At 47.0% G+C, this 24,821-nt stretch overlaps 2 long non-coding RNA genes across 2 annotated transcripts in view; one reads left to right on the forward strand and one right to left on the reverse strand.

Moving 5' to 3' along the window:
- Positions 1-24,821, forward strand: part of LOC140115365 (uncharacterized) — a 47,823-nt gene that overhangs the window by 4,684 nt on the left and 18,318 nt on the right. Inside the window, exons 2-3 of the long non-coding RNA XR_011852737.1 lie at positions 14,884-15,106; positions 15,831-15,984. This is a non-coding gene — a long non-coding RNA (uncharacterized lncRNA). The remainder of the gene's footprint in view (positions 1-14,883; positions 15,107-15,830; positions 15,985-24,821) is intronic.
- Positions 282-22,865, reverse strand: LOC140115376 (uncharacterized). The gene is made up of 3 exons (XR_011852738.1): positions 22,770-22,865; positions 18,015-18,081; positions 282-498 (listed from the first exon to the last, which is right to left on the reverse strand). It is a non-coding gene; the product is annotated as an uncharacterized lncRNA (long non-coding RNA).

Genomic DNA, 24,821 nt, shown 5'->3' on the forward strand with positions numbered 1-24,821 from the left:
TATACATAAAAAATATAGTGACATAGCATAGGGTAGTGAAAAGACAACATTGTATCCCACGTGTTTCAGAAATCACAAGTCATGTGATGGACCAAACATCGATGCTATTTCCTATGTTCAAGTTAAATCTAAACAAATATCAACATTTTGTATTACATTATACAAAAATTAAAACTAAGTAAACATGACACATAAAGAGAGGAATATAAAGTTACTACTGATATGTTACATCCTGTCTCTTACTTAGACTCCCCCCCCCCCCCCTCCCCTGCGATTCTGGTTTGTAACATGAAAATCCAGAAAGTTTCCCGGTTTATAAGTTTCCACCTCTGGTCGGTCACATCACTCTTTCCACTGCCACGACTGAGAGATAAGAACAGTCTCCGCCATGGACATTAACGTGGCCGCACGATACCTTTGAGGTATTGACTGCATCTCTTCTGCTGGCGTCAGAAATATGACGTCGTATCCTAACTTTCATGGGACATGTTGCGCAACCTATGCATAGTAAACAGCACGATTAGCATGTAAATATGTACATTATATAGGACGTACGACAGATTACAAAACTTGCTTTTTACTGGGTGATGCATAGTCACAGCAGCGGCATTTGTAGAAACATTGGGGGTCATTTACTAAGGGGCCGATTTGCGTTTTCCCGTCGTGTTACCCGAATATTTCCGATTTGCGCCGATTGTACCTGAATTGCCCCTGGATTCTGGCGCACGCGATCGGATTGTGGTGCATCGGCGCTGGCATGCACGCGACGGAAATCGGGAGGCGTGGCCGAACGAAAACCCGATGGATTCGGAAAAACCGCCGCATTTAAGAAAAAAAATGTGTTGCGAAAATTGCACTTACCTTCATCAGGAATAGGCCGGTGAATTTCAGGGCATTCCAGCGCGCCTCCGGGGAACTTCAGCGCAGCAGCTGGTGGATGGCGGAGGAACTACCTTAGGGAATCCCGGCCGGACCCGAATCCACCGCAGAGAACGCGCCGCTGGATCGCGAACGGACCGGGTAAGTAAATCTGCCCCACTGTGTTCTAAGACAAATTTTGGATATAGGATTTTCTGACAAAAAAAAGCTCGGTAATTAGATAATTGTTACTTTTAATCCCCTTTACTTGACAATGTTACTCAGTGTTATTGCTGTTTTAGCTCCTATAACTCAGTGATGGTCGGTCTAAGACTCAAGAGTGTGGGCGGGGACTCTCTGAGCAGACATTGATCCCTCTGTGATATGAGCTACTATGTGCTGACAATGTGCTGAGATTATCAGGGTCCAGGGTTTATCTACACTTTTATTTATCTTCTGACCATTCACCAGTATCTGACACATAGAAAGATGAGACAGATCAGAGATGATGAGATGGATATAACACAATGACACCTTCAGCCCTGGTACCTAATCAATAAAACACACAGTCAGCTCTGCTATGAAGACCTTACCTGTCTGTAGTTTGTAGAGTCAGTCTCTGCATGCTGCTTCTTGCTGTCAGGAAGTGCCTTTGCAAGTTGAGAAAATGAAGGTATTCCAGCACTTGATTTCTTCTTAAAAATAGACAATTTTTATTGCATAAATGTTAAAAACGCAAGGACACATCTTGTATAACATCCAATACAGGATCTATGCGTTTCAGATACAGGAAGTGCCTGTGTCTGTGTCTGAGCTGGTCTTGTAATGCAGGGGGAGGGGCAGGAGGCAGAGAGCACTGCAGTGTGCAGAGAGGAGAAGCTATTCATGAGGAAAATCTGTCCATAGTCAGAAGATTCAGGGTTGTATCCAGGGAATTGTAAACACCAGGACTGATAGAGACAGGTTGGAAATAGATCTGTGAAATGCTGGATTTTTGTTAATAACATTGAATTAGAGAATGTGTTATTTTGTTATCCTGCATCTTGGTTTTGTGGGAGCCATGTGTCAGACTCTTACTGATATGTCACTGTTATCGTAAACCAGGAAAAAACCCTTTAAGGAAACACATTTAGGTTATTTATGAGGTCACAGGGTTAGGGTTTATGAGTCAGAATCTTTCCTGCTTTCATTACCTTCAAGCTTTGCACTACAAAGACATGTGGAAGGCCTGCAGCATGAATTGACATGCTGCGGGTTGATATTGCACTGCAGATTTTGGTGTGGATGTGGATAACATTAGTTAAAATCTCATCCACAATTGTGATCCTGTGTATTTCATAGTGGAAATATGGCAAGCAAATCCTGCTGGGACGGAACGTGTCCCTGCAGGGGTAGGTGCACCATAACAGCGTGCATGGATCATGGGTGCTGTGCACCTGCTACACCTCACACCATGGCGGGCGGCCGCCCCTTGTATCCAGATGTTCCTACAAGTCAGAAACATCTGGCATGAAGTCCCAGGCAAGTCCTATTAATACCGGCTGCTATATTAATATCTCCATTCTCCGAGGCATCACGTTCCAGCGCAGATTCCTGTCCACATTAATTACCCGAGCAGCAGAAGCTGTCACTTCAATTCTCTGCTCTCCAGGACGAGGGGAATTAAGCTTCTCCACACTACAGAAGCTGCCAAATAAAAGGATGTTCAACTGATGCAAACCAGGACACCAGGTGTTAGCGCAGGAGAACGCTCAGCGACAACGAGCGCATAATGGAAAAGGCAATATTGTGACTTTTCCAAAAATGGTTCACTTCCCAATGAGCTAGAAATAATAACTAGCTCTGAATGTACAACCCTAATCACACAGGCCACAAATCCACATACAAAACCGACATACAGTAAACATATTGCTGTGCAGCAGAATAGTGAGTGCAGCTCTGGAGTATAATACAGGATGTAACTCAGGATCAGTACAGGATAAGTAATGTCATGTATGTACACACTGACTGCACCAGCAGCAGAATAGTGAGTGCAGCTCTGGGGTATAATACAGGATGTAACTCAGGATCAGTACAGGATAAGTAATGTCATGTATGTACACAGTGACTGCACCAGCAGCAGAATAGTGAGTGCAGCTCTGGGGTATAATACAGGATGTAACTCAGGATCAGTACAGGATAAGTAATGTCATGTATGTACACAGTGACTGCACCAGCAGCAGAATAGTGAGTGCAGCTCTGGAGTATAATACAGGATGTAACTCAGGATCAGTACAGGATAAGTAATGTCATGTATGTACACAGTGGCTGCACCAGCAGCAGAATAGTGAGTGCAGCTCTGGAGTATAATACAGCATGTAACTCAGGATCAGTACAGGATAAGTAATGTCATGAATGTACACAGTGACTGCACCAGCAGCAGAATAGTGAGTGCAGCTCTGGGGTATAATACAGGATGTACTGTAGATTTTTGTTTTGTGTTCTGGGCATGTAGTGATGTAGGGGCTTGCAGGCACCGAACTTGGGCTTTATGTGGTTTTGATTGATGTTGTTGAGATTTTATTTGTATTCTGTTTTTCTTTATGTTGTGTTGTAAATACTGTATATATTGTATATATTGTATATAGTGGGGTTTGGGACATAGTGTTAGGTTGGGAGGGGGGTGATGGTGATGGGATTTACGAACTGACCTTGGACTCTATGACCCTGGGCACTGGTCTGGACTACTTAACGCAAACTTTGGACGTTAGACCAGTGTCTGGGGGCAAGGGGAGGGTGCGGGCGAGGGATTTAGTTTAGTGTAGTGTTGTGTGTATTATGTGTTTGTTATTATATATTTAAAAAAAAAAAAAAATTGGGTGGGATGTGATCTGTGTGGGGTGGTTTGTTATTAGAGGGTGTGGGGTGGGTTTATGTATATTTATAGTCATTTATGTTTTATTTGTCTTATTGTTTATTGGTTTGGTTTAGGTTGTGTGGGGGTTGTGGTATTTGGTGTTCATTCATTTTGGTGTATTTTAAGTTATTGTTTTTACTAGGTGTGAATGGGGCTGGACCAGCAGGTAAGAGATTGTATATATTGTATGTTATGTTTTGTTTGTATTGTTATGTTTTTTACTTTTATATAAAATAAAAGATCTACAGGATGTAACTCGGGATCAGTACAGGATAAGTAATGTCATGTATGTACACAGTGACTGCACCAGCAGCAGAATAGTGCGTGCAATCTCATTCTGCTGTGTGCTACTGAAGGGTGTGGTTGTTGCTGCTGAGCTCCTGCACCACCTGGTGGAAGACCAATCCACCCAGGCCTGCTCTGTCCTCCCCAGGGAGGGAGTGGGTTCTGTGGGATGAATCCTGCAGGAAAATCCCAGGCTCCTGTCTCCCGGACCAGGCCGGCGGGGGGCAGGAGAAGCCAGTTACCGGCCAAATCGGAGGGTGTAAGAAGATCTGCCCGGAGCCAAGGACGCAGCGATGTGACCTCGGCTGCCACCCCCAAGACCCAGGGAAGCCGCATGGTCTCCGGAACACAGAAGATCAAGGCAAGTGCTCCTCCTGGAAAGCTGGATGTATGTGCGGGAAAGCTGGGTGGTTCAGCTGGAAAGCTGGGTGCTCACGGAGGTGTGCAAAAAGCATGGGGTGAACTTAAGGCCCGGGAGTCTGCTTCCATCTATGGCTCCCGGATTGCTGAGCACCTCCGTGAGTACGAGGAAGCTGGAAAATCGCTGAGGAGGCTCCAGGAGGAGATAAGGGAGACCGTGGCCCTAGCGGGGGTGGCCACTAAAAAGAAAAAGTCTGATCTTCTTACCACCATAGACAGACTAAAAGCCGAGGTCACCGCTCTGCAGGAGAAGCGTCATCTAATCCGCGAGCACAGCGGTCCGTTCCGTGAAAAGTTGGAGAATGATGCCCGGTTTGATGACATGCGCCAGGAGCAGTTAAGAAAACTGAAGGGGCTTCAGGTCCAGGCGGATGATGGCGATGATGAGGAGGATGAGGAAGACCTGCCGTGTCCGTCTGGTGGCCTGCACCAACACCAGCAGGCCTCGCACGACAGGCTGCCTGCGGAGCAAGCGCCATTACCATCAGGCTGCGGCTCTGCCAACCTGGAGGAGGAAAGTGATGACAGCGGCCAGGGGGGGCGCTAATGGCTCAGATCCGTCAGCTTGAGTCCCCAGTTCACCTCCAGAACTTTTCCTTCGGCGATGATTTGCCAGATGACGACCTAAAGAGAAAGAAGACGAGACCCAAGAAGACCAAGGCGTCTCAGGAGGTGAATCTGGTGTTTCGTCCCCTCCCTGTTTCCTCCGGGCGGGCAGCAGTGTCAGCCTGTCGTGTAGGCCCCGTAACCCAGCCCAGCACGAATCCTGCAGTGGACTCGGTGCCAGGGTGCGGGGAGAGTGCAAAGCCACGTTCCATCATGGCGCAGAGCACCAGCCTTGTTTGTAGTAGCAAGGATGGTGCAGGGAAGGCATCGGCCGAAAGGCCGGACAGTGAGGGCGATCCAGCAGGTCCTGGTACTGTGCGCTGCCCCCCAGTGGGAGGGGGGGGTGGCCCGGTGCCAGGGGCAGTGGCGGTGGCTCCTGTGGCCCCTAGCACTGTGGCTGCATCTAACTCCGGTGAGCAGCGGCAGTGTGATGGGGCTGCTGGGGCTTGTAGTGCGGCGCCTCCCAAACATCCCGAACAGCCTGCAGAGAAAGGCGCAGGAAAAGTGTTGTTTTGCATTGGATCATCAGACCCTGGAGAGGGCACAAAAAGACTGTCCGGAGTCTGCAAGGGCAAGTGGCCTCTTGCATCCAGCGAGCAGCAGAGCAGAAATATTAAAAAAACTACTGGACAACAAGGGGTTAATGCCAATGAGGCAGAGGGCACCTTTAAGATCGGGGTTGGAGCTGCCTCTTCTCAGGCTGTATCAGCTATGGAGGTGGCTCTACCCCCAGTGCCCAGTGACGCCGAGGCAACCCCAGGTCCTCCTGGCCCAGCTGGTGTGAGTGATGCAAGGAAGCGAGGCAGTAATGCACATAGTGTGGTGAATGTGGGAGTGGTGAATGGTGCTGAGGGGGGTGATCCTGTTGTGCGTGCTGGACCTTCTGCACCCCCAGTGGTGGCCGCTCCCATAAGGAGCTATGCGAGTGTCACTGCTGGGGCAAGTGGGGTTAACTCCTTGTCTCCTGGCTCTGGGAACAGCGTTTTGCAAAGGCGTCTTCTGGAGGCTCTCAGGAGAGGGGAAAAGTCAATCACTGTAGAGGGGAGAGATGTTGATCTGTCCTTCTGGACAGACAGGCATGGCCTGGCAGCCTTCCAAGAGAAAAGGGGGGGAGAGACTGTATGGTCTTTACCCACAACTGGGCCCGGAGCTTCCCGTAGGAATGTGGTTCGTCTTCGCTGGAGGGGCAGTGACGCATGCCCACCCAGGTCAAGGGTGGTGGAGCTCCTCCTGAAGATGAACTTCAGGGCTAGTGACATCTTTGCCCTGATACATCCTTATGGTACTCCGGAGTTCGATGTCAGCTTTGTTCGGCCGGAGGGCTTAGAGCTCTTCTGGTCGAATTATGAGCTGGCAAAGAACGAGCCCGCATGGCGAGACTTTGCTGTGCAAGCAGTGTCTCGCCAAAACGCAGTCAAGAAGGTGACCGTTTTGACCCGTAACGAGTCACTTTCTTGCATGGACATCATGACTTGGCTAAGTCGTTATGGCGAAGTAGTTCAGGTACCTCAGAAAAACCGCGATGAATTTGGCATTTGGTCTGGAGCCTGGACCTTCATGATGAAGTTGAAGTGTTCAGGCGGCACAGTCGCCCACATTCCCTCTTCAGCCTTTCTTGGGCGGGACAGAATCCTGATTTTCTACCAGGGGCAGCCGAAGGTCTGTCACAGGTGCGGTGACCCCACACACTTTAGCGCCAGCTGCCAAGTGCAGAAGTGCGCTTTGTGTGGTGGGCTAGGTCATCTCGCTGCATCCTGTAAGGACATTAGGTGTAACCTGTGTGGTGAGCTCGGTCACCCTTTCAGCCGTTGTCCTCGCTCCTTTGCCAATGCGGTTGTGACCCCAGTGGAGGAGAGCCATGAGGTTGCTTCTGCTGGGGAAGGTACCAGCAGAGGTGGAGGAGCTGAGGGGCCTGTGAAGAAAAGCAAGAATAAGTCACCTTCTCAGTTGAGGCGGCTTGAAGCCAGACAAAAAGGGAGAGAACTGGGGAAGCCTCAGGTTGCTGGGGTGACCCTGGGTCCTTCCTCAGAGGCTGGTCTTGCTACTGAGGCCCTGAGGGATGATGAGTTGGATGAGGAGGTCAGGAGGATGGAGCGCGAGAAAGGTGCCATGTCCTCCACGTCCTCCCATTATGAGAGTATGGATGAGGATAATAGGATTTGGCTAGAAAATAAGCGCAAGCAGAAAAAGAAAAAGCGCGGCGCATCTAAGGTACCTAAGGAAGGGAAAACTTCCTCCCCTCTGGTTGAGCTTTCCAACCGGTTCCTCACCCTCGATGAGATCGCCTCCTCGGAAGGAGAGGCTGAGGGTGGGGTTCTGGAGGTGGCGGCGGAGCAGCCTGTAGGGGGCGCCGAGTCTCTATCCTCTGGGGAAGCTGGGTCCTCAGAGTGGGAGACTGACTCAGAGTCAGGAGACAAGGACGAAGGAGAGGGTGGTCCGGGTGGGTCCTTGGTGTCCAATAATAACATGGACACCACAATTTCATTAAAAAGAAGTTGCCCTAAATCTGATGGGAAAAAAGAAAGGGGATCATCGTCAGAGGAGAGTCGGGGGAGGGGAAGCAATAAGAAAAAAGCCGTTTAACTCAATCACTCATGATGGCGGCACCCACTCCGTTGACGCTGGCGTCCATTAATGTCGCCAGCATTAAGTCTGATGCGGCTAGATTTGCAGCCTTTGATTTTCTCGGCCGTGTTGAAGCCGACATTTTATTTTTGCAGGAGACCAGGTTGCCAGATTTGGCGGCCGTGTTTAAAGCTAAGAGGGAATGGAGACACGGGCCTTCCTATTGGTCTCTTGCGGCCGAGCCGTATAGCGGAGTGGCGGTCCTCTTTACCGCACCGGTAGAATGCCGACGAGTTTCTTCAGCAGTGTCCGTTGTTGAGGTGGAGTTCTCCGACCACTGTCTAATTTTGTTTTCTCTGAATGTTACAGAGACCCCCCGGATGGGAAGAGGCTACTGGAAGCTCAATTCGTCTCTCCTGGAAGAAGCGGAGATAAGACAATCCTTTGAGGACTTTCTTCAGAGCCAGGTACCATTGCTGGGCCTTTGTAGCAGTAAGTCAGAGTGGTGGGAGATGCTCAAGAAAAGGGTGGCGAGATTCTTCCGCCAGCTCTCGAGCCTCAGGAGCCTGGACAGGTACCGCCTGTATCAGGGCCTGAGGAGGAAACTCAAGCATCTCGTCTCGACTGGAGGTAGTCGTGAGGACATCTCCAGAGTGAAATCCTTGCTGAAGAGGTGTCAGTACGATAGACACGCATCTTTGGTTTTTGAGAGGGATTACGGGAAATACCGCTCGCCCGACCCTTACAGAAACTGCAAGATGTCAGTGAATGGTAAAGTTGTCACAGGACTGGTTGACAGTACGGGATCCCTGAAAAGGTCCAGATCAGGGATTCTGGAGGTCGTCAGATCCTTCTACTCGCACCTCTTGGGCAGGAAGGATCTAGATCGGGATGTGATGTCGGCTTTCCTGGCTGAAACTGTCCCTGAGCCAGGAGTAGACCCCTCTCTTGATGTTTTGACAGAGATGATCAGGGAAGAGGAAGTCAGCCGGGCGATTGAAGGGCTCGCCCTCAAGAAATCGCCAGGTCCGGATGGCTTAACATCTGAGTTTTATAAGACCTTTAAGGACGCCTTGGTTCCCCTCTTGACTGAGGTATTCAATGAGTGTCTTTCCTCGGGCGCTCTGCCGAAGTCAATGAGGAGGTCTGCCCTGATCATTCTGTCAAAGGGTAAGGACCGATCTCGTATTGAGAACTGGCGTCCCATAGCGCTTCTCAATACGGACAGAAAGGTTTTGGCAAAGGTGCTGTTTAATCGGCTGGTGCAGTTTGCGCCCCGGCTCCTTTCGGGGACCCAGCACTGCTCTGTTCCAGGCCGCAGTACTTTTAGTGCTGTGCTCTGTGTTCGGGAGGCAGTGGAGCAGGGCAGGGCTGGTAACTGGAAGGGGTACTTGCTGTCCTTGGATCAGGCAAAAGCGTTTGATCGGGTTAACCACGAGTACCTCTGGTCTGTCCTTCTGAGGTATGGCCTGCCGGGGGAGTTTGTCAATTGGCTAAAGGTTTTGTACGCAGGGGCAGAGAGTTTCCCGCTTGTGAACGGTTGGATTGGCCGCTCTTTTGAGGTCGGGTCTGGTGTTCGCCAGGGTTGTCCTCTGAGCCCACTCTTATACGTGTTCGCGATTGACCCATTCCTTAGGAGGGTTGATCGTGGGCCGTTGGTGGGAGTCGGGATGGACCAGGCGGCACCGGAAGCCACTCTAAGGGTGGTAGCGTATGCCGATGATGTCACCGTTTTTGTGTCCTCGAGAGGGGAGGCGCAATGGGTGATGTCAGAGGTTGACCGCTACTCAGAGGCTTCTGGGTCCAAGATCAACCGGGATAAGTGTGAGAGTCTCTGGCTGGGAGAGGGGGATCCAGGCTTTGATCTCCCGGACACTCTTCCAGGGCCCCAAGACTCTGCCAAAGTTCTCGGCATCGAATTTGGCCAGGGGGATTACCCCATGCAAAACTGGGATGGCAGGCTTAAGATCGCCGCCCAGAAGGTGGACCAGTGGAAGGGTTGGTCTTTGACCCTCAGGGAAAGGGTGAACTTGATTAAAACTTACCTGCTCCCATTGCTGATATATCTGGGCAGTGTGTGCATGTTGCCAGAACCCCTCTGGACTCGAGTGTACAGTCTGTTTTTCCAGCTGTTATGGGGGAATAGGCTGAACCTAATCAAGAGGGAGGTTACTTACCGCACGAGGAGACAAGGAGGGTTGTGTATGGTCAACCCTGTGGTGTTCCTAGTGAATACCTTTCTTAAGATCAATATCGCAAACCTCTGGAAAGAGAGGGCTCCTCCGTGGGTATACTCCTGCAGGGGATGGTTTCGGCCTTTCTTCCAGGAATGGGAGACAGGAGGGCGAGTGAAGGATCTCCGTACACCACATGGGCATCTTCCGGCTTACGCTACCCCGGTTCTGAAGGTGATTCGCCGGTGGGGTCTGGGAATGTGGGAGATCAGGACCATGTCGAGGAAACTCCTTGACAAGAGGGTTCTGTTGACCCATTTCCAGAAGCCTCTGGCCCTCAGGGATTGCCCAAGTCGGGATCTGGGGGTGGGTTTAGGTCTTTTGAATTCCATCAGGATCCCCTTGAAGTTTTGGGACTTGACTTGGCGCTGCTTCCATGGAAAGCTGTGTGTGAGGGACAATCTGAAGTGTAGGAGCTCTGAGGAAAGGGGTTGTCCCCGGGAGGAGTGCGGTGGTCTGCTGGAGAGCATGGACCACTTCCTGCTTCAGTGCCCCTTTAACACAGAGGTGTACAACCGGGTGGGCGCTTCCATCCATTGGCCCGGGTTGGCCGGTCTCTCCTATGCGGAGTGGGCCTATGGAGCATTCAGAGGCCTGGGTGGCCGGGACCGATGCACGTTATTCCTAGTCAGTCTAGTGGTCAGGTACCACACGTGGAACGCACGGTGTTTAGTATCGACGCAGCGTAAAATCCTCCCGGTGGATGAGGTGGTTAGGAACATTCTGGGTGACCTGGTGAAGGTGCGCTCTCTGGAGTATGAGAGGCTGGGCACGGGGAGGACCTCTCTCCTTAGTGTCTCTTAGTCTGTCCTCTCCCCTCCTGGGGAAGGTGCGCTCTCTGGAGTATGAGGGGCTGGGCACGGGGAGGGCCTCTCTCCTTTGGAGGGGGTTCTCCTTTAGTGTCCCTTAGTCTGTCATCTCCGCTCCTGGTGTTGGGCTGAAGCTGACACTGTAGATTTTTGTTTTGTATCTGAGCATGTAGTGATGTAGCGGCTTGCAGGAGCCGAACCTGGGCTTTATGTGGTTGGTTTGTTATGTTGATATGTTTAATGTGTTTGTATTTTGTGTACAGTGTGTATTTATGTAGTTATAGTTAATGTGTATATAGCTTGGTTGGTTTTGGGGTGTTGGTGTTAGGGTGTTAGGTTGGGAGGGGGGTGGACGGGATTTGGACAATATGATCCTGGGCACTGGTCTGGACTATATAGCGCGGACTTTGGACGTTAGACCAGTGTCTGGGTGGGAGGGTGATGGGCGTGGGATTTAGTTAGTTTATATTTAATGTTTTTATTTCCTGTTTGTCTTTTTTTTGCTGTGTATTCTTTAGTTATTTATGGAAAAAAAAAAAAAAAAAAAATTATTATAAAAAATTATATATAAAAAAAAAAAAAAAAAAATTAGGTGGTGGGATTGGGTGAAGGTTTTGTTTTATAATGCTGATTGTGTGGTGTGTGTGTGTGGCTGGGCCAGGAGATTTTCGTAAGTCTCTTTTAGTTTGTATTATTGTTTTGTTATTATTATTATTGTTTTGTTTTGCCAGAAGTTATGGCTTGATTTATGTTTATTGTTGTAATGTTTTTCATTTTTATATATAAAATAAAAGATTTACAGGATGTAACTCAGGATCAGTACAGGATAAGTAATGTCATGTATGTACACAGTGACTGCACCAGCAGCAGAATAGTGAGTGTAGCTCTGGGGTATAATACAGGATGTAACTCAGGATCAGTACAGGATAAGTAATGTCATGTATGTACACAGTGACTGCACCAGCAGAATAGTGAGTGCAGCTCTCCAGTATAATACAGACATTGGTTGCACTGTGTCCAACAATGTGCACCTAAAGGGACATGTTAGTGCTTAGTCGGAGTGTGCGCCACAATTGTGCAGCATGAACAAAGTGCACCAAAATAACATATGCTGCACACATCTCAGGCCGTGCAGGGGGCACCGGATTCATGAAGACCCTGCACTCCAAAGGTAAACTGCACATAGTACAGACTGCGCTAGTTTTGATAATTGTGGGTCAAATATACCAATTCTTAGTTAAATACAAATTCAACTTAAGTACAAGACCTATCCTGTACCTAACCCAGGGATTGCCTGTAAATGTGCACACAGTGTGGGGCCGGCATAGTAATAGTAGCGCAGATCGCTCGCTAACAAAAGATTAAGCGAACTAATAATAAACAAAATGACTCTTTCAACATAAGGTTTAGCCAGACTTGGCTCCAGGAGCGGCAACTTGTAACACTGGATGAGCAGAGAGGCCTTGGCAAACATGTCTGGCACAGACCTCTCCGGGCTGGCAGTGCAGCGATGAGAATAGTGAGTGCGGCTTTGGAGTATGATACAATGAGGCACATTTACCGGTCTGTGTATAATGCGCTGTGCGGGGAGCCACTAAGATTCTGCACCCGATATCCTGCATGTGTCGCTTCCCCGCTCAGGTCCCCGGAGTTCACCTTCTTCTTCCTGGTGCATGTAAGTGCATTGTCCGTGTATAATGTGCTGTGCGGGGAGTCACTAAGATCCTGCGCCCGATATCCTGCATGTGTCGCGTCCCCACTCAGGTCCCTGGAGTTCAGCTTCTTCTTCCTGGTGCATGTAAGTGCATTGTCCGTGTATAATGCGCTGTGCGGGGAGTCACTAATATCCTGCGCCCGATATCCTGCATGTGTCGCTTCCCCGCTCAGGTCCCTGGAGTTCACCTTCTTCTTCCTGGTGCATGTAAGTGCATTGTCCGTGTATAATGCGCTGTGCGGGGAGTCACTAAGATCCTGCGCCCGATATCCTGCATGTGTCGCTTCCCCGCTCAGGTCCCCGGAGTTCACCTTCTTCTTCCTGGTGCATGTAAGTGCATGGTCTTGCGACACAATTTAAAGGAAGCGCCGAAGCAGCTTCTGCTATAGATGTTAAAAAGTGTTAAAACTGCGATACAGCGGTTAATAACACTAACAAAAGTAAGCACCGGCACCAGCTCACCCTGAGCTCACCCTGAGCTGGTGCTCGGTATTTACAGCTTAATCCTACCATTTGAAATGGTAGGTTTCCTTTAAAAGGAAAATTCTTTAAATTCTGTGCTAAGTCCGAATCAGTCGGATTGTCTGACGGCCCTCCGCCCGATTTCTGTCACATGAAAGCCGTGCAGCTGCGCCAAAAACTGATCACGTGCGACACAATCCCAATGCAGACCCCTGTTATTTACCTGTCACAGCCGTGAAAATCCAGAGAACAGCGAACAGTCCAACAAAAGTGCGATCCGCGACCCTTAACAAATAAGCCCCAATATGTAACTGAGGATCTGCCTTCTAACAGAAGCAAGACTGAGCAACTTATTACCTAAACTGATTAGCAATTGATGAGTGAATGATATGTACATAAGTAATGACCTGGCCCCCGGCTTTGCGTTTCCCTATTTCACCCCCCACTTTCGATAATCCATAACTTTTCCTATATTCCATGTGCGGAGCCGTGTGCCGCTTGTTTCATGTGTAAGTAATTGTTCTTCCTAGGGTCAGTATATTCCGTGCCGTGCACTGGGAAACTGGAAAAAGATTCCCAAAGTGGTAAACTTATCGAAAAAATGATTTGCGCCATTTTCTTGTGGCTTTACCGCTTTTGTTGTGTGATAAATGTCACCTCTGCTTTATTGTTTGGGTTGGCAACAATCACGGAGATGCCACATTTTAATATGTTTTTTAATACATTTTTTTTAAACTTTAAAAATTTCAGTTTTGCCGTATCCGGATGCCAATAACTTCTTTGTACAGGAGGTCCCCTACTTAAGAACACTCGACTTACATACGACCCCTAGTTACAAACGGACCTCTGGATGTTGGTAATTTCCTGTACTTTATCCTTAGGCTACAATAATCAGCTGTAACAGATATCACAGGCGTCTGTAATGAAGATTTAGTGTTATTCCTGGTTCTTATGACAACCCAACATTTTTAAAATCCAATTGTCACAGAGACAAAAAAGGTTCTGGCTGGGATTACAATAATAAAATATACCGTTCCGACTTACATACAAATTCAACTTAAGAACAAACCTACAGACCCTATCTTGTATGTATCTCGGGGACTGCCTGTACTTGGGTGGACGGACCTGTGTCATGTTTTGTGGGTTGAGATGTCATTTTCATTGCTTCCTTATTGGGGACTCTATGATCTTTTGATCACTTTTTTCTTTATTCATACATTGGGGCAGATTTACTTACCCGGTCCGTTCGCGATACAGCTGAAGTTCCCCGGAGACGCGCTGGAATGCCCTGAAATTCACCGGCCTATACCTGGCGAAGGTAAGTGTAATTTTCGCGACACATTTTTTGTTTTAAATGCGGCGGTTTTTCCGAATCCGTCGGGTTTTCTTCGGCCACGCCCCCCCCCATTTCTGTGGCGTGCATGCCAGCGCCGATGCGCCACAATCCGATCGCGTGCGCCAAAAACCCGGGGCACTTCAGGTACAATCGGCGCAAATCGGAAATATTCGGGTAACACGTCGGGAAACCGCGAATCGGGCCCTTAGTAAATGACCCCCATTGTGTCTGTTGTGAAATGGCAACATTTTGGACGCTATTTTCTGTTACGTAGTTCACTTCCTGGAATAGTTATATATTGATAGATCTGGGACGTGGCGATACCTAACACGATATGATTTTTTATTTCTATTTGTGTTTTTTTTTTTTTTTTTTTTTTTATAACGCCGAGAACATTAAAAGGGTTAACCTGCAATTGGTTATAATCCATTCCATAATTTTGTAGTTTTAAACTTTATTACAATAATTCTTCAGAATCTGAAATGTATTTGACCGTAAGTCTTATTGCAAGAATGAAAAATTCTACATTTTTTTTTTTTTTTTCGTTTCAATTGTTTAGCACTTAATAAGTATTTTTTTTATGAGTCTTGGATATTATCTTTCGTTCTGGTTTAAACCTTTTTCTTAATTTTTTTTTTAATTAATAAACTTAGTTTCGACCTCTCGGTTTCCCTTCCCTTGTTCTACTTTTCTACTAGGTCCCTGACCCATGATTAGTACTTGGAGGTGACCCGGGCTTCTACCTCTGATGCAGGCACTTCCCTCCGTCAGCCCTGACCTCGGCTTCTCTTGTGACTACTCTTTGCCTGACCCTATGGGGCCTCACACCAGGATCTACTAACCCTCCTGGGCAAGATATGATCTGAACTGGGGCTACTATGAAAGGGAGAAGCCTCATGATCCGGATACAGAGAATAAAAGGTGAGAGGGGCATCTGGCCGAAGCCCTTGAGATTTACCAAATTGGTCTGGGGGCACAAAGGGTCCACGACCCGATGTACATTATATGCAAATCTCAATGTATTATTATATCCAGGTGCAGTAAGTGGTTGGTCAGTATAGAGCGTGGTTATGTCATTACAGTACAATAACTCCTGGCACCGGCACCCGCAGTCTAGGGTGGGTTATGCTATTGGGCAGAAGTTTTCACTTATTCCTTAGAGGCGCATTAGTACATTTTCGGTTCTTAATGGAGACGGGTAAGGAGGGAGCGGGATACGGGGACATGTGTGCTGTGCTCTCCATTGGTTGCCATAGTAAAGGAGACCTTTATGTCTTACGAGAGCCGCTGACGTGGGGGAGACTCGAGCTTTTAAGTGAAGTATTTTTCATGTGGCCTCCTGAGCGCCGGCTCTTATGTGTAGAGTGCCCCTCCAGCCTGATAACGAAAATCTGATTCATTCAGGGCACCTTTTTAACCCTGTCGGCACCACAGTCATTAGAAGTTACTGAGTAACATTTATAATGTCCAGTTATAGTAGATTTAGACTATTGCATTTTGCATTGGATTTACATGTGAGAGATTAGAAATGTAGTATATCGTCAGTGTACATAGCTCAATGTATAGTCTTACCCATACATTTTGATCTGCCAGTGATCTAAGATTATTCTCTTCTTTAATTCAAACCTGCACCTCCCGTCCCCAGGACTTCACCTGAGTTGCACCAATTCTCTGGAATGATCTACAACAGACCATCAGACTGCTCTGCTCTGCCTAAGGGAGGGGGGATTGAGACATGAGTGACTGCGTGAATAACACACAACCCTTGTGATTCGCTGCTCCTTCCGGGAGGATGCCAGGTAGGCCTACAAAGTCCATTTTCTGGGGATAGGAACTATAAATTTTTTAAAAGTAGCTTACTGCCATGGGAAGCTCGCATTAGGTTTATTACAGCAAATCTGGTGACAGATTCTCTATTAGTAAAAATATTCTATTTGTAACTAAAGATTTGTCAGTCTTTACTGTCCTATCCTTATCTATCTGCCGTGTATGGACTGAGAAGGCTAGACTGCTCACTACAGGAGAACAAAACAAAAAATGGGACAGAGCAGTTTTTTTTAATAATAAAGCATATTGCAAAGTTTCCTATTCTTGCTCACTCTACAAATTTTAGGAAACCTTTGTGCTTCAAAGTTTTAGTAATATGTTCAGGTATAAGATGCACCTCTGTGTAACGGGAACTATCCGTGACCCTCGCAGAGTCGCCCGTCTTGCCAGACATGGACACTGCTATACCGCTGCTGCAAGCCAGCATGTGGCACTTTGTTAAATATTAGAGTCCATGGGGGTCATTTACTTACCTGGTCCTGTCGCGATCCAGTGGCGCGTTCTCCGAGTATTCCAGTCTTCCGGCAATTCACTAAGGTCGTGCACCCGGTGTCCACCAGGTGTCGCTGCTGTGCCGAGGTCCGTCGGAGTTCACCATCCAATCCCTGGTGCATGTGAGTGATTGATTTTGCGACACAAATTGTTTTTTAAATTCTGTGGTTTTTCCGAATCCGTCGGGTTTTCTGACAGCCACGCCCCTGATTTCTGTCGCGTGAAAGCCGGCGCCAATGCGCCACAATCCGATCGCGGCGATATTCGACGCAAAAAAGAAAAATACGGGAAACCCGATGAAAATGCGTCCGTGGAGCCCTCAGTAAATGACCCCCCATGTGTCTCTCCTCAATCTGCCCTTGTCTGCACCTTTAATACACACCTTTTGTAATTAAAGGACCCCATTGGGAAGTGCCTGAGCATCAAGGTCTGTCATGGGTGCTCCTATGACCCACATCTCGGGTTGCAGGCGGTCGTGCACTGGCTCCCCAAGATTTAAAGGGCCAGTGCACTGTTGATTGGTGCTGGCCATTCCCAGAATCCTTTATAACCCGGTATCTCCCTGCACACCCCACCGGATCTTTGTGCCTTACAGCCATTGAGAAAGCTTGTTCCTGATGCCCTGTGATTACACTGAGATTTCCTGTTGTGTGACCCCAGTTCCGTTATTGACTCTGACACCATGCTGCCTGTCCTGACCTTCCGCTACGTCCCCGACTCTGATCTTGTGCTGCCTGTCCTGACCTTCCGCTACGTCCCCGACTCTGATCCTGTGCTGCCTGTCCTGACCTTCCGCTACGTCCCCGACTCTGATCCTGTGCTGCCTGTCCTGACCTTCTGCTACGTCCCCGACTCTGATCTTGTGCTGCCTGTCCTGACCTTCCGCTACGTCCCCGACTCTGATCCTGTGCTGCCTGTCCTGACCTTCCGCTACGTCCCCGACTCTGATCCTGTGCTGCCTGTCCTGATCTTCCGCTACGTCCCCGACTCTGATCTTGTGCTGCCTTTCCTGACCTTCCGCTACGTCCCCCAACTCTGATCCTGTGCTGCCTGTCTCGACCTCCTGCCTGTCCCTGACCCACGCTCTTGCCTTACTACTCTGTAATACGCCTTGGCCACCAGCGTGGACAAATTCATGCTTGTGTAGCTACCTGGTGGTGCCATGCTCTAGCAAGTCCAACCTGCTTTGCGGCCGGCTCTGGTGATAACCGGACTCTGCTCCCAGCTTACGTCATCGTCATCGATATATATTTATCGTGTTGCTACAGTTGTGCGTCATCAGAGCCCTCCTCTAAAAACTAATTTACTGACACCAATTTACTTTCTGTGGGTCCTTAAAGTAATTACAATGCGCTTTTAGGTTATGGGTCGATTGCAGACCCCATCGCTGTCCCCTTTAGTTTTTAACATTATGATAACTGTGAACTCACAACATCATTAATCCTGTGGTTAAGTCTTGACAATAACTATATTCTAAGAGCAGTGTGTAGTCATGCTCTGGTACTGGTACCTTGTCTCCATACATCTAATTCACACCACGTCATCGGGTTTGCAGGAGCTGTCACAGCCTCTTCTTTCTGGAGTGAAATCAGAGAGATCAAAGACATGAATATTGTCTTCATAAATTGTGTGGGGTCTCTGTACTGGGAACATCAATGGTGTGAAAGCCTTTGCCTGAGTGGCTTTTTAATATATATTGAGTGAATACTTTGTATTTTCCATAAATATTCATAATTGAAACAAAAACCATTCTCTGGGTAATTGACACTGCTATAGATTTACTAGGTAATGAAGGGGTTCCCTGCATCACTTTACCCATGATGCGTAAGAAATATTAATCTCTCTTGTCAGTGACCTGATATAAGGGAGCTGGAGATTTGGTTTAGTTTATTAGCTAAGGCCGTCCATTCCTCTGTCCTATCTGATAAGGAATATCCTGAGTGTTTGGAGAAGCAAAGGAAGTAATAAAAGGGGAAATAAGAAGGTACAATCAGCTGCCAGGGGGGGAAGGAGACCAATTCTGCTTAGATTCCCATCAATAAGCAGAAAAGTTGGCATAAATAATAGTCATAGGATACAACCCTATGCTTCTAGGCAAGACCCTCATAGCAAATACAGGCTGTGATACATTGATATAATTTGTCACGTCACTGGTTTGACCGGCGACAGCCAGCGTTAGGTATAGCCCCTCGAGTATTTATTACCCATTTAATTCTCCTCTCTTTACCATCCACCAATTTGCCTGCACTGCAGCCTCCTGTCTTCTCTTATCAGAAAACTCTTCAGTATATTATCAATCCCATGATGCTTCACATTATCGATCCCATAATGCTTCAACATAAGATCACAAAGGCAGCTTTTGATAGTACCATCCGTGCCTGCTGGGAGGACTGTGTAATAATCCTTCTACCTATATTCTCCCAAATAATCTGAGACCATAAGTCTACAGTAAGGGAGGCTTCATTGTCATTTTCTGAAATATCAGCATCTTTAACGGGTGACCTCCTATCTAAATAATGTATATTGTAAATATAATTTCAGAAATGAAACCCTTTACTGGGTTGTCCCTTTAAGCCAAAGTCCAAAGAAGTACCCTGGAGGTCAAAATTAGAGAACAAAACACATTTTCCTTAAGGTCAAGGTCAATGTGTCTCCTAACAGGATTAAAATATATATATTTTTTTTTTATTTATTTATTTTTTTTAATTAAAGTTTTTCCATGGTATTACAAGAATTGTCAAGCAAAACTTAACACAACAGTTTAATCAAATAGTGGAATCCGATTGTTTAAAGGAAAAACAATCCTTGGGAAAACTGGATTGCCTTCAACCTGCCATTGATAAACACATTACACAGAGCTTTCTGAACTGTCCAGACAGAGCTGGATGACTCCTACACAGCTGGTTGGTGCAGCAATTGATTACTTCTGCCTGTCAGGGACAACACAGTGATTACATCATTTCCTGGGGTAGTGCATAACTAATGTGAGAGGAGAAGCGCTGAGCCAGACAAAGAGGGACAGAGCTTCATTATCATAATTTTATAATAGTTTTTTCAGCTAAACCACTCAGCCCAGGGCTTAAACAAGATATGATCCTGCATCAGTGTAGCTACAGCAGTCTCAAGGTATGTTTGCTTCATAATGCATGAAAACAAATGGTATATTTCCTATAACCCCTTCACGCTCTGCGACGGATATATCTACCGCAGAGCTATAAAGGGTGTATGAAGGGGGCTCACGGGCTGTCATGACAGACGCGAGGCTGCATGGTTTCAGGAGATTCATTGTAATGAATCATATGCAAAAACGCCATATACTGCAATACAGTAGTACGAACGATCAGACCATCCAGGGTTAATGTAGACCCCTAAACCCCGGCCTAGAGGGTCTAAAAAATAGTTACAAAAATGTATAAAATATTAAAAATTCTAATCACCCCCCTTTCCCTAGAACTGATATAAAACATAATAAACAGTAAAAATCACAAACACATTGGGGGTCATTTACTAAGGGCCCGATTCGCGTTTTCCTGACGTGTTACCCGAATATTTCCGATTTGCGCCGATTTCCCCTGAATTGCCCCGGGTTTTTGGCGCACGTGATCGGATTGTGGCGCATTGGTGCTGGCATGCGGGGCGTGGCCGAACGGAAATCCGATTCGGAAAAACCGCCGCATTTAAAACAAAAAATTGGTCGCACGGGCCATACTCACATGCACCAGGAAGAGATCAGTGAACTCTGACGCAACTCGGCGGACCTCGGCGCAGCAGCGACACCTGGTGGACATCGGGCGCAGGACCTTCATGAATCGCCGGAAGGCCCGAACGCTCGTCAGAGAAGCCGCCGCTGGAACGCGAATGGACCGGGTAAGTAAATGTGCCCCATTAGGTATCGCCGCGTCCCAAAATGCCCGATCTATCAAAATATAATAACGGTTATTGCCGGTGACCTCCAAAACAAGAGAATAGAGAATAAAGTAGAGGAGTGATATGGAGCGCAGAGTGAAAGTCGTAAAAACTGAGCCCACAAGAACGTGACGCACATGCGGGGTTTTTTTTCAATTTTTCCACATTTGGGTTTTTATTTCCTGCTTCCCACTACATGGCAGGGAATAAAAAATAACTTCACGGGAAAGTAAAAATTTGTTACGCACAAAATAAGCCCTCACACAGATCTGAGCACTGAAAAAACCCAGCGTCCATACTGCGGAGTTCCCGTACCCTGACGAGAAGGTCCAGGCCAGAAGAAGAAGCCGTTCTTTTCCAAAATTGCGATATATTAAACATCTTGCGGCAGTGAGAATGTTTTGGCTTATTTTAACTAGTTGGTGGCCCCCCACCGTGTATTCATGGCGGCGGTCGCGTCCCACTGCATGGAGAGTGCTCACGGGCTGAGCCCTCTTCATAGCCGGTAAGTCTTTGCTGCATTTTGCTAGCACCGATCGTGGGTGTTATCACAGCATGGGCTGCCGGCAGCCTCAAAAAGATGGAGGTGCATGGGCGCCGCCATCTTGCCTAGGATACAGAGGCTACCATGGAGACGGATCGCCGCTCCCCGATGACGTCACGGGGAGCGGCGATCCGTCTCCATGGTAGCCTCGGGTCTTCCGAAGACCCGAGGTTGTTTCGTTATAACCCCTTCATTACAATGTGCTAATAGGAGTAAAATCCCCACATACTGTAGTACGGCAGTATATGGTAGGATCGATCAGACAACCTAGGGTTAAAGTACCCTAGGGAGTCTGAAAAATAGTAAAAAGAAAAGTAAAAAAAAGTTTAAAAAAAAATTATAATAAAAAAACCTAAAAATTCAAATCACCCCCTTTCCCTAGAACTGACATAAATATAAATAAACAGTAAAAATCATAAACATTTTAGGTATCTCTGCATCCGAAAATGCCCGATCTATCAAAATATATTAACGGTTTTTCAATGCGTTTAACCCCATAACGGAAAATCGCGTCCAAAGTCGAAAATGGCACTTTCTTGCCATTTTGAAAAATATAAAAAAAATCTATAAAAAGTGATCAAAAGGTCGTATAATCCTAAAAATGATATCATTGAAAATATTATCAAATGTCGCAAAAAATGACACCACCCACAGCTCCGTACAACAAAGTATAAAAAAGTTATTAGCGCCAGAAGATGGCACAATCAAAAAAATAATTGTTGTACAGGAGGTTTTAATTTGTGTAAATGTATGAAAACATTATAAAACCTATACAAATTTGGTATCCCCCTTAATCGTACCGACCCAAAGAATAAAGTAGACGCGTCATTTGGGGCGCTCAGTGAAAGCTGTAAAATCCAAGCCCACAAGGAGACGGCACAAATTTGTTTTTTTAACCATTTTCACTGCACTTGGAATTTTTTTTCCCGCTTCCGAGTACATGGCATGGAATACTCAATACCATCACTAGTGCCGTCACACAGCTCTTTACGTTTAAAAATAAAAAAGTTATAGATTTTTGAAGGTGGGGAGTGAAAAATGGACATGAAAAAACAGGAAAGGGCCCGGTCCTTAAGCGGATAATAACCTTCTTGCCCATGTGAGAGGGGATACATTCAACAAAGGAATGGAGAGAGCGGGACCTCATGCCTCCTGCAATAAGACTGTATCCGAGGTCATGTCCACAAAACATACATCCAGTGTATCCGGGAATATCCTATGGAGAAGGGAAGGTGCATGATACGGGTTGTCCTTGTGTGTTCTCCATAAAGAAGTTTCAGCTGCTCCTCACCAGATCAATTACCAAGTCCCTGGAGTGATCGGCTCCCCAACTATCTGTTCCCAAATTATTATGTACGGATGGGAGACAGGTGCATCCGAGTTACTGTCCAATAATACCATGTATATATCAGAGATGTGGCCTGGAGGATGAGGAGCTTCATATATGCTCAACAAAGTAGGTTCAGTTATAAACCAATATAATAATCCTATCAAATATCTTATAGTATCAAAAAAACAGGACAAATATATAACTTATAAATCCCAACTTATACTGAATATTATACTGAATCATAATGAAGTGAGCTCAGTGACTATAGCAAGTACCTAATGTGTAGTGGAAATAGAGGGCGGGCGAGTAAATGTGTCCTGTAGAGCGGCAATGAAGAGGCTTTTCCTATCCCCTTAGTCCACAATGTCTGCAAACCTGAATAACCCCTTATCACTCCATGTACAGACCCTACGTGTTGCATAGACGGGGGATGTAAAAATGACTGAATGGGGAACAGTACAATATAAAGGGGCTCATTTACTTACCTGTCTGGAGGAGTTCACAGAAAGTGCATAGTCCGTGTATAATGCGCTGTGCGGGGAGTCACTAAGATCCTGCGCCTGATATCCTGCATGTGTCGCTTCCCCGCTCAGGTCCCCGGAGTTCACCTTCTTCTTCCTGGTGCATGTAAGTGCATTGTCCGTGTATAATGCGCTGTGCGGGGAGTCACTAAGATCGTGCACCCGATATCCTGCATGTGTCGCTTCCCCGCTCAGGTCCCCGGAGTTCACCTTCTTCTTCCTGGTGCATGTAAGTGCATTGTCCGTGTATAATGCGCTGTGCGGGGAGTCACTAAGATCGTGCGCCCGATATCCTGCATGTGTCGCTTCCCCGCTCAGGTCCCTGGAGTTCACCTTCTTCTTCCTGGTGCATGTAAGTGCATTGTCCGTGTATAATGCGCTGTGCGGGGAGTCACTAAGATCGTGCGCCCAATATCCTGCATGTGTCGCTTCCCCGCTCAGGTCCCTGGAGTTCACCTTCTTCTTCCTGGTGCATGTAAGTGCATTGTCCGTGTATAATGCGCTGTGCGGGGAGTCACTAAGATCGTGCGCCCGATATCCTGCATGTGTCGCTTCCCCACTCAGGTCCCCGGAGTTCACCTTCTTCTTCCTGGTGCATGTAAGTGCATTTTCTTGCAACACAATTTGAAAGTTAAATCCCGCGCTCAGTCTGAATTGGTTGGATCGTCTGATGGCCGCCCCCCGATTTCTGTTGCCTGGAAGCAGCGCAAATGCGCCACAATCCGATCGCGGCCGACACAATCCCAGTGCAGACACCTGTTAGATACCTGTCACAGCTGTGCAATCCCTGGAAAGGTGCAAAGTCCGACAAAAGTGAGTAGCGTGACCCTTAGTAAATAATCCCCAAAGTGTAAATATTCTAAATCACAGAATAAAAATGGTAAATGATAAAGACACTGAACCAAATTAGAGACACTTTCAGATACTGGAAAAGTTATTGGTGCTAATCTGCCACTGGTGCTAATTTCCTTAATTTCCTGACGAGCCGGATGTAACTGGCGCCGGACTCTCCAGTTTTCTCTGACTTTGCAAAAGTGGTGGTCGTTCCAAATCTGTGATTGGTGACTGCTGGGACCTGCAGAACATCTTTTATAATCTTTCTCTGTGCTCCAGTCATTGCTGTTCTCTAATTATCATCATCACTTGTGCAAAATAAAGGTTTTATGTTGATACTTTGGTAATTGTGTAAGACCCTGTTCTAGTGACCTGGAGACCCCGTACATCCGTCACATGTTCATCAATGGAGATGACATTAGTTCTGAAAAGAATGGAGTGATTATACATTGTTCTCTCATTCTGATCTCCAGATCACAGCACAATCCTTTATATTCCCATTCCTATAGGACTTCAAAAGTGCTGGAAAAAACACAGTGAAATATGATTTAATTAAAAAAGAAAAAAAATAAGAAAAACTAAAGAAATCGTGTGTAAAGGAGGTGTAAGAGAGCGTCTATAATCAGATAATCCGACCGTCCACCCAGTACACGGAGTCCTGCACCTGCACCCGGCACTTCACTCGCTGATTATCTGATAGGTCGGATACAAGCGGCACGCACATCCGATAAGACCAGGAGAGGTTTCCACTTGTAGACCGAGGGTGGGGAATATTGTTTCTTCTATTTTGGGCACATAAAGAAAAACACCACTGCCTCATCTGTACACAATGTTACACTTTGTATAGAGACTTATACAACGTTACTAATATCTAGTCTGTTCTATACTCCAGAGCTGTATTCACTATTCTTCTACTCATGAACGGTGGAGTAAGACTGCCCTGGACCCTTCGCTGTAGCAACATTACAGCTCCTACGGGTCTGGAATCACTTCCCTAATCTGGTACTAGAATCAGCTTCTTGGGGAATGGAGGACGTGTCCCTTCTGCTGCTTTCAATCTGTGGTTTCAGGACCTTTGGAGGACCTTCAAAGGTCCTAAAATGGCTCCTGTGGTCATGTGTATTGAGAGCAGGAACAGATGTATGAGGATTTAATGGGGGAAATTTAAAATGTGGTGGGTGA

The sequence above is a fragment of the Engystomops pustulosus genome, chromosome 1 (assembly GCF_040894005.1).
Source record: "Engystomops pustulosus chromosome 1, aEngPut4.maternal, whole genome shotgun sequence".
Taxonomy (NCBI): Eukaryota; Metazoa; Chordata; class Amphibia; order Anura; family Leptodactylidae; genus Engystomops; species Engystomops pustulosus.